A 10,257-nucleotide genomic window follows, 5' to 3' on the forward strand; every position below is an offset into this window, starting at 1 on the left:
TCGTTTTGCATCGAAATATGCGGTTTTCTCTAAGAATTTTGATGATTTCGTGCAGAATTCTGCTGTTTTCTTGCAATTCAGCCGTTGAATCTTGGTAAAAAGTCAAGATTTTGTAGATTTCGTGCTCTTCTTTGCGAATTCAAGCCAGAAAACAACGAAAATCGGCGAGAAATCGTCGTTTTGCATCGAAATATGCGGTTTTCTGTAAGAATTTTGATGATTTCGTGCAGAATTCTGCTGTTTTCTTGCAATTCAGCCGTTGAATCTTGGTAAAAAGTCATGATTTTGTAGATTTCGTGCTCTTCTTTGCGAATTCAAGCCAGAAAACAACGAAAATCGGCGAGAAATCGTCGTTTTGCATCGAAATATGCGGTTTTCTGTAAGAATTTTGATGATTTCGTGCAGAATTCTGCTGTTTTCTTGCAATTCAGCCGTTGAATCTTGGTAAAAAGTCATGATTTTGTAGATTTCGTGCTCTTCTTTGCGAATTCAAGCCAGAAAACCACGAAAATCGGCGAGAAATCGTAGTTTTGCATCGAAATATGCGGTTTTCTCTAAGAATTTTGATGATTTCGTGCAGAATTCTGCTGTTTTCTTGCATTCAGCCGTTGAATCTTGGTAAAAATTGATGATTTTGTAGATTTCGTGCTCTTCTTGGCGAATTCAAGCCAGAAATCGTCGTTTTGCATCGAAATATGCAGTTTTCTCTAAGAATTTTGATGATTTCGTGCAGAATTCTGCTGTTTTCTTGCAATTCAGCCGTTGAATCTTGGTAAAAAGTCATGATTTTGTAGATTTCGTGCTCTTCTTTGCGAATTCAAGCCAGAAAACAACGAAAATCGGCGAGAAATCGTCGTTTTGCATCGAAATATGCGGTTTTCTCTAAGAATTTTGATGATTTCGTGCAGAATTCTGCTGTTTTCTTGCAATTCAGCCGTTGAATCTTGGTAAAAAGTCAAGATTTTGTAGATTTCGTGCTCTTCTTTGCGAATTCAAGCCAGAAAACAACGAAAATCGGCGAGAAATCGTCGTTTTGCATCGAAATATGCGGTTTTCTGTAAGAATTTTGATGATTTCGTGCAGAATTCTGCTGTTTTCTTGCAATTCAGCCGTTGAATCTTGGTAAAAAGTCATGATTTTGTAGATTTCATGCTCTTCTTTGCGAATTCAAGCCAGAAAACAACGAAAATCGGCGAGAAATCGTCGTTTTGCATCGAAATATGCGGTTTTCTGTAAAAATTTTGATCATTTCGTGCAGTATTCTGCTGTTTTCTTGCAATTCAGCGGTTGAATCTTGGTAAAAAGTCATGAATTTGTAGATTTCGTGCTCCTCTTTGCGAATTCAAGCCAGAAAACCACGAAAATCGGCGAGAAATCGTCGTTTTGCATCGAAATATGCGGTTTTCTCTAAGAATTTTGATGATTTCGTGCAGAATTCTGCTGTTTTCTTGCAATTCAGCCGTTGAATCTTGGTAAAAAGTGATAATTTTGTAGATTTTGTGCTCTCCTTTGCGAATTCAAGCCAGAAAACAACGAAAATCGGCGAGAAATCGTCGTTTTGCATCGAAATATGCGGTTTTCTCTAAGAATTTTGACGATTTCGTGCAGAATTCTGCTGTTTTCTTGCAATTCAGCTGTTGAATCTAGGTAAAAAGTCATGATTTTGTAGATTTCGTGCTCTTCTTGGCGAATTCAAGATAGAAAACAACGAAAATCGGCGAGAAATCGTTGTTTTGCATCGAAATATGCAGTTTTCTCTAAGAATTTTGATGATTTCGTGCAGAGTTCTGCTGTTTTCTTGCAATTCAGGCGTTGAATCTTGGTAAAAAGTCATGATTTTGTAGATTTCGTGCTCTTCTTTGCGAATTCAAGCCAGAAAACAACGAAAATCGGCGAGAAATCGTCGTTTTGCATCGAAATATGCGGTTTTCTGTAAGAATTTTGATGATTTCGTGCAGAATTCTGCTGTTTTCTTGCAATTCAGCCGTTAAATCTTGGTAAAAAGTCATGATTTTGTAGATTTCGTGCTCTTCTTTGCGAATTCAAGTCAGATAATAACGAAAATCGGCGAGAAATCGTCGTTTTGCATCGAAATATGCGGTTTTCTCTAAGAATTTTGATGATTTCGTGCAGAATTCTGCTGTTTTCTTGCAATTCAGCCGTTGAATCTTGGTAAAAAGTGATGATTTTGTAGATTTCGTGCTCTTCTTTGCGAATTCAAGCCAGAAAACAACGAAAATCGGCGAGAAATCGTCGTTTTGCATCGAAATATGCGGTTTTCTCTTAAAATTTTGATGATTTCGTGCAGAATTCTGCTGTTTTCTTGCAATTCAGCCGTTGAATCTTGGTAAGAAGTCATGATTTTGTAGATTTCGTGCTCTTCTTTGCGAATTCAAGATAGAAAACAACGAAAATGAGCGAGAAATCGTCGTTTTGCATCGAAATATGCGGTTTTCTCTAAGAATTTTGATGATTTCGTGCAGAATTCTGCTGTTTTCTTGCAATTCAGCCGTTGAATCTTGGTAAAAAGTCATGATTTTGTAGACTTCGTGCTCTTCTTTGCGAATTCATGCCAGAAAACAACGAAAATCGGCGAGAAATCATCGTTTTGCATCGAAATATGCGATTTTCTGTAAGAATTTTGATGATTTCGTGCAGAATTCGGCTGTTTTCTTGCAATTCAGCCGTTGAATCTAGGTAAAAAGTCATGATTTTGTAGATTTCGTGCTCTTCTTGGCGAATTCAAGATAGAAAACAACGAAAATCGGCGAGAAATCGTTGTTTTGCATCGAAATATGCAGTTTTCTCTAAGAATTTTGATGATTTCGTGCAGAATTCTGCTGTTTTCTTGCAATTCAGCCGTTGAATCTTGGTAAAAAGTCATGATTTTGTAGATTTCGTGCTCTTCTTTGCGAATTCAAGCCAGAAAACAACGAAAATCGGCGAGAAATCGTCGTTTTGCATCGAAATATGCGGTTTTCTGTAAGAATTTTGATGATTTCGTGCAGAATTCTGCTGTTTTCTTGAAATTCAGCCGTAGAATCTTGGTAAAAAGTGATGATTTTGTAGATTTCGTGCTCTTCTTTGCGAATTCAAGCCAGAAAACAACGAAAATCGGCGAGAAATCGTCGTTTTGCATCGAAATATGCGGCTTTTTCTAAGAATTTTGATGATTTCGTGCAGAATTCTGCTGTTTTCTTGCAATTCAGCCGTTGAATCTTGGTAAAAAGTCATGATTTTGTAGATTTCGTGCTCTTCTTTGCGAATTCAAGCCAGAAAACAACGAAAATCGGCGAGAAATCGTCGTTTTGCATCGAAATATGCGGTTTTCTGTAAGAATTTTGATGATTTCGTGCAGAATTCTGCTGTTTTCTTGCAATTCAGCCGTTGAATCTTGGTAAAAAGTCATGATTTTGTAGATTTCGTGCTCTTCTTTGCGAATTCAAGCCAGAAAACAACGAAAATCGGCGAGAAATCGTCGTTTTGCATCGAAATATGCGGCTTTTTCTAAGAATTTTGATGATTTCGTGCAGAATTCTGCTGTTTTCTTGCAATTCAGCCGTTGAATCTTGGTAAAAAGTCATGATTTTGTAGATTTCGTGCTCTTCTTTGCGAATTCAAGCCAGAAAACAACGAAAATCGGCGAGAAATCGTCGTTTTGCATCGAAATATGCGGTTTTCTCTAAGAATTTTGATGATTTCGTGCAGAATTCTGCTGTTTTCTTGCAATTCAGCCGTTGAATCTTGGTAAAAAGTCATGATTTTGTAGATTTCGTGCTCTTCTTTGCGAATTCATGCCAGAAAACAACGAAAATCGGCGAGAAATCATCGTTTTGCATCGAAATATGCGATTTTCTGTAAGAATTTTGATAATTTCGTGCAGAATTCTGCTGTTTTCTTGCAATTCAGCCGTTGAATCTAGGTAAAAAGTCATGATTTTGTAGATTTCGTGCTCTTCTTGGCGAATTCAAGATAGAAAACAACGAAAATCGGCGAGAAATCGTTGTTTTGCATCGAAATATGCAGTTTTCTCTAAGAATTTTGATGATTTCGTGCAGAATTCTGCTGTTTTCTTGCAATTCAGCCGTTGAATCTTGGTAAAAAGTCATGATTTTGTAGATTTTGTGCTCTTCTTTGCGAATTCAAGCCAGAAAACAACGAAAATCGGCGAGAAATCGTCGTTTTGCATCGAAATATGCGGTTTTCTGTAAGAATTTTGATGATTTCGTGCAGAATTCTGCTGTTTTCTTGAAATTCAGCCGTAGAATCTTGGTAAAAAGTGATGATTTTGTAGATTTCGTGCTCTTCTTTGCGAATTCAAGCCAGAAAACAACGAAAATCGGCGAGAAATCATCGTTTTGCATCGAAATATGCGGTTTTCTGTAAGAATTTTGATGATTTCCTGCAGAATTTTGCTGTTTTCTTGCAATTCAGCCGTTGAATCTTGGTAAAAAGTCATGATTTTGTAGATTTCGTGCTCTTCTTTGCGAATTCAAGCCAGAAAACAGCGAAAATCGGCGAAAAATCGTCGTTTAGCATCGAAAAATGCAGTTTTCTGTAAGAATTTTGATGATTTCGTGCAGAATTCTGCTGTTTTCTTGCAATTCAGCCGTTGAATCTTGGTAAAAAGTCATGATTTTGTAGATTTCGTGCTCTTCTTTGCGAATTCAAGCCAGAAAACAACGAAAATCGGCGAGAAATCGTCGTTTTGCATCGAAATATGCGGTTTTCTCTAAGAATTTTGATGATTTCGTGCAGAATTCTGCTGTTTTTTTGCAATTCAGCCGTTGAATCTTGGTAAAAAGTCATGATTTTGTAGATTTCGTGCTCTTCTTGGCGAATTCAAGCCAGAAATCGTCGTTTTGCATCGAAATATGCGGTTTTCTGTAAGAATTTTGATGATTTCGTGCAGAATTCTGCTGTTTTCTTGCAATTCAGCCGTTGAATCTTGGTAAAAAGTCATGCTTTTGTAGATTTCGTGCTCTTCTTTGCGAATTCAAGCCAGAAAACAACGAAAATCGGCGAGAAATCGTCGTTTTGCATCGAAATATGCGGTTTTCTCTAAGAATTTTGATGATTTCGTGCAGAATTCTGCTGTTTTCTTGCAATTCAGCCGTTGAATCTTGGTAAAAAGTCATGATTTTGTAGATTTCGTGCTCTTCTTTGCGAATTCAAGCCAGAAAACAACGAAAATCGGCGAGAAATCGTCGTTTTGCATCGAAATATGCGGTTTTCTGTAAGAATTTTGATGATTTCGTGCAGAATTCTGCTGTTTTCTTGCAATTCAGCCGTTGAATCTTGGTAAAAAGTCATGATTTTGTAGATTTCGTGCTCTTCTTTGCGAATTCAAGCCAGAAAACCACGAAAATCGGCGAGAAATCGTAGTTTTGCATCGAAATATGCGGTTTTCTCTAAGAATTTTGATGATTTCGTGCAGAATTCTGCTGTTTTCTTGCAATTCAGCCGTTGAATCTTGGTAAAAAGTGATGATTTTGTAGATTTCGTGCTCTTCTTGGCGAATTCAAGCCAGAAATCGTCGTTTTGCATCGAAATATGCAGTTTTCTCTAAGAATTTTGATGATTTCGTGCAGAATTCTGCTGTTTTCTTGCAATTCAGCCGTTGAATCTTAGTAAAAAGTCATGATTTTGTAGATTTCGTGCTCTTCTTTGCGAATTCAAGCCAGAAAACAACGAAAATCGGCGAGAAATAATCGTTTTGCATCGAAATATGCGGTTTTCTGTAAAAATTTTGATGATTTCGTGCAGAATTCTGCTGTTTTCTTGCAATTCAGCGGTTGAATCTTGGTAAAAAGTCATGAATTTGTAGATTTCGTGCTCCTCTTTGCGAATTCAAGCCAGAAAACCACGAAAATCGGCGAGAAATCGTCGTTTTGCATCGAAATATGCGGTTTTCTCTAAGAATTTTGATGATTTCGTGCAGAATTCTGCTGTTTTCTTGCAATTCAGCCGTTGAATCTTGGTAAAAATTCATGATTTTGTAGATTTCGTGCTCTTCTTTGCAAATTCATGCCAGAAAACAACGAAAATCGGCGAGAAATCGTCGTTTTGCAACGAAATATGCGGTTTTCTGTAAGAATTTTGATGATTTCGTGCAGAGTTCTGCTGTTTTCTTGCAATTCAGCCGTTGAATCTTGGTAAAAAGTCATGATTTTGTAGATTTCGTGCTCTTCTTTGCGAATTCAAGCCAGAAAACAACGAAAATCGGCGAGAAATCGTCGTTTTGCATCGAAATATGCGGTTTTCTGTAAGAATTTTGATGATTTCGTGCAGAATTCTGCTGTTTTCTTGCAATTCAACCGTTGAATCTTGGTAAAAAGTCATGATTTTGTAGATTTCGTGCTCTTCTTTGCGAATTCAAGCCAGAAAACAACGAAAATCGGCGAGAAATAATCGTTTTGCATCGAAATATGCGGTTTTCTGTAAGAATTTTGATGATTTCGTGCAGAATTCTGCTGTTTTCTTGCAATTCAGCCGTTGAATCTTGGTAAAAAGTCATGATTTTGTAGATTTCGTGCTCCTCTTTGCGAATTCAAGCCAGAAAACCACGAAAATCGGCGAGAAATCGTCGTTTTGCATCGAAATATGCGGTTTTCTCTAAGAATTTTGATGATTTCGCGCAGAATTCTGCTGTTTTCTTGCAATTCAGCCGTTGAATCTTGGCAAAAAGTGATAATTTTGTAGATTTCGTGCTCTTCTTTGCGAATTCAAGCCAGAAAACAACGAAAATCGGCGAGAAATCGTCGTTTTGCATCGAAATATGCGGTTTTCTCTAAGAATTTTGACGATTTCGTGCAGAATTCTGCTGTTTTCTTGCAATTCAGCTGTTGAATCTAGGTAAAAAGTCAGGATTTTGTAGATTTCGTGCTCTTCTTGGCGAATTCAAGATAGAAAACAACGAAAATCGGCGAGAAATCGTTGTTTTGCATCGAAATATGCAGTTTTCTCTAAGAATTTTGATGATTTCGTGCAGAGTTCTGCTGTTTTCTTGCAATTCAGCCGTTGAATCTTGGTAAAAAGTCATGATTTTGTAGATTTCGTGCTCTTCTTTGCGAATTCAAGCCAGAAAACAACCAAAATCGGCGAGAAATCGTCGTTTTGCATCGAAATATGCGGTTTTCTGTAAGAATTTTGATGATTTCGTGCAGAATTCTGCTGTTTTCTTGCAATTCAGCCGTTGAATCTTGGTAAAATGTCATGATTTTGTAGATTTCGTGCTCTTCTTTGCGAATTCAAGCCAGAAAACAACGAAAATCGGCGAGAAATCGTCGTTTTGCATCGAAATATGCGGTTTTCTGTAAGAATTTTGATGATTTCGTGCAGAATTCTGCTGTTTTCTTGCAATTCAGCCGTTGAATCTTGGTAAAATGTCATGATTTTGTAGATTTCGTGCTCTTCTTTGCGAATTCAAGCCAGAAAACAACGAAAATCGGCGAGAAATCGTCGTTTTGCATCGAAATATGCGGTTTTCTGTAAGAATTTTGATGATTTCGTGCAGAATTCTGCTGTTTTCTTGCAATTCAGCCGTTGAATCTTGGTAAAAAGTCATGATTTTGTAGATTTCGTGCTCTTCTTTGCGAATTCAAGCCAGAAAACAACGAAAATCGGCGAGAAATCGTCGTTTTGCATCGAAATATGCGGTTTTCTGTAAGAATTCTGCACGAAATCATCAAAATTTGCATCGAAATATGCGGTTTTCTGTAAGAATTCTGCACGAAATCATCAAAATTCTTACAGAAAACCGCATATTTCGATGCAAAACGACGATTTCTCGCCGATTTTCGTTGTTTTCTGGCATGAATTTGCAAAGAAGAGCATGAAATCTACAAAATCATGACTTTTTACCAAGATTCAACGGCTGAATTGCAAGAAAACAGCAGAATTCTGCACGAAATCATCAAATTTCTTAGAGAAAACCGCATATTTCGATGCAAAACGACGTTTTCTCGGTGATTTTCGTTGTTTTCTATCTTGAATTCGCAAAGAAGAGCACGAAATCTACAAAATCATGACTTTTTACCAAGATTCAACGGCTGAATTGCAAGAAAACAGCAGAATTCTGCACGAAATCATCAAAATTCTTACAGAAAACCGCATATTTCGATGCAAAACGACGATTTTTCGGCGATTTTCGTTGTTTTCTGGCTTGAATTCGCAAAGAAGAGCACGAAATCTACAAAATCATGACTTTTTACCAAGATTCAACGGCTGAATTGCAAGAAAACAGCAGAATTCTGCACGAAATCATCAAAATTCTTACAGAAAACCGCATATTTCGATGCAAAACGACGATTTCTCGCCGATTTTCGTTGTTTTCTGGTTTGAATTTGCAAAGAAGAGCACGAAATCTACAAAATCATCACTTTTTACCAAGATTCAACGGCTGAATTGCAAGAAAACAGCAGAATTCTGCACGAAATCATCAAAATTCTTAGAGAAAACCGCATATTTCGATGCAAAACGACGATTTCTCGCCAATTTTCGTTGTTTTCTATCTTGAATTCGCCAAGAAGAGCACGAAATCTACAAAATTATGACTTTTTACATAGATTCAACGGCTGAATTGCAAGAAAACAGCAGAATTCTGCACGAAATCATCAAATTTCTTAGAGAAAACCGCATATTTCGATGCAAAACGACGTTTTCTCGGTGATTTTCGTTGTTTTCTATCTTGAATTCGCAAAGAGGAGCACGAAATCTACAAAATCATGACTTTTTACCAAGATTCAACGGCTGAATTGCAAGAAAACAGCAGAATTCTGCACGAAATCATCAAAATTCTTACAGAAAACCGCATATTTCGATGCAAAACGACGATTTCTCGGCGATTTTCGTTGTTTTCTGGCTTGAATTCGCAAAGAAGAGCACGAAATCTACAAAATCATGACTTTTTACCAAGATTCAACGGCTGAATTGCAAGAAAACAGCAGAATTCTGCACGAAATCATCAAAATTCTTACAGAAAACCGCATATTTCGATGCAAAGCGACGATTTTTCGCCGATTTTCGTTGTTTTCTGGCTTGAATTCGCAAAGAAGAGCATAAAATCAACAAAATCATGACTTTTTACCAAGATTCAACGGCTGAATTGCAAGAAAACAGCAGAATTCTGCACGAAATCATCAAAATTCTTACAGAAAACCGCATATTTCGATGCAAAACGACGATTTCTCGCCGATTTTCGTTGTTTTCTGGCATGAATTTGCAAAGAAGAGCATGAAATCTACAAAATCATGACTTTTTACCAAGATTCAACGGCTGAATTGCAAGAAAACAGCAGAATTCTGCACGAAATCATCAAAATTCTTACAGAAAACCGCATATTTCGATGCAAAGCGACGATTTTTCGCCGATTTTCGTTGTTTTCTGGCTTGAATTCGCAAAGAAGAGCATAAAATCAACAAAATCATGACTTTTTACCAAGATTCAACGGCTGAATTGCAAGAAAACAGCAGAATTCTGCACGAAATCATCAAAACTCTGACAGAAAACCGCATATTTCGATGCAAAACGACGATTTCTCGCCGATTTTCGTTGTTTTCTAGCATGAATTTGCAAAGAAGAGCATGAAATCTACAAAATCATGACTTTTTACCAAGATTCAACGGCTGAATTGCAAGAAAACAGCAGAATTCTGCACGAAATCATCAAATTTCTTAGAGAAAACCGCATATTTCGATGCAAAACGACGTTTTCTCGGTGATTTTCGTTGTTTTCTATCTTGAATTCGCAAAGAAGAGCACGAAATCTACAAAATCATGACTTTTTACCAAGATTCAACGGCTGAATTGCAAGAAAACAGCAGAATTCTGCACGAAATCATCAAAATTCTTACAGAAAACCGCATATTTCGATGCAAAACGACGATTTCTCGGCGATTTTCGTTGTTTTCTGGCTTGAATTCGCAAAGAAGAACACGAAATCTACAAAATCATGACTTTTTACCAAAATTCAACGGCTGAATTGCAAGAAAACAGCAGAATTCTGCACGAAATCATCAAAATTCTTACAGAAAACCGCATATTTCGATGCAAAACGACGATTTCTCGCCGATTTTCGTTGTTTTCTGGCTTGAATTTGCAAAGAAGAGCACGAAATCTACAAAATCATCACTTTTTACCAAGATTCAACGGCTGAATTGCAAGAAAACAGCAGAATTCTGCACGAAATCATCAAAATTCTTAGAGAAAACCGCATATTTCGATGCAAAACGACGATTTCTCGCCAATTTTCGTTGTT

Source organism: Gnatocerus cornutus, unplaced genomic scaffold, assembly GCF_029298725.1.
Source record: "Gnatocerus cornutus isolate USDA-ARS CGAHR unplaced genomic scaffold, icGnaCorn1.1 ctg00000025.1, whole genome shotgun sequence".
Taxonomy (NCBI): domain Eukaryota; kingdom Metazoa; phylum Arthropoda; class Insecta; order Coleoptera; family Tenebrionidae; genus Gnatocerus; species Gnatocerus cornutus.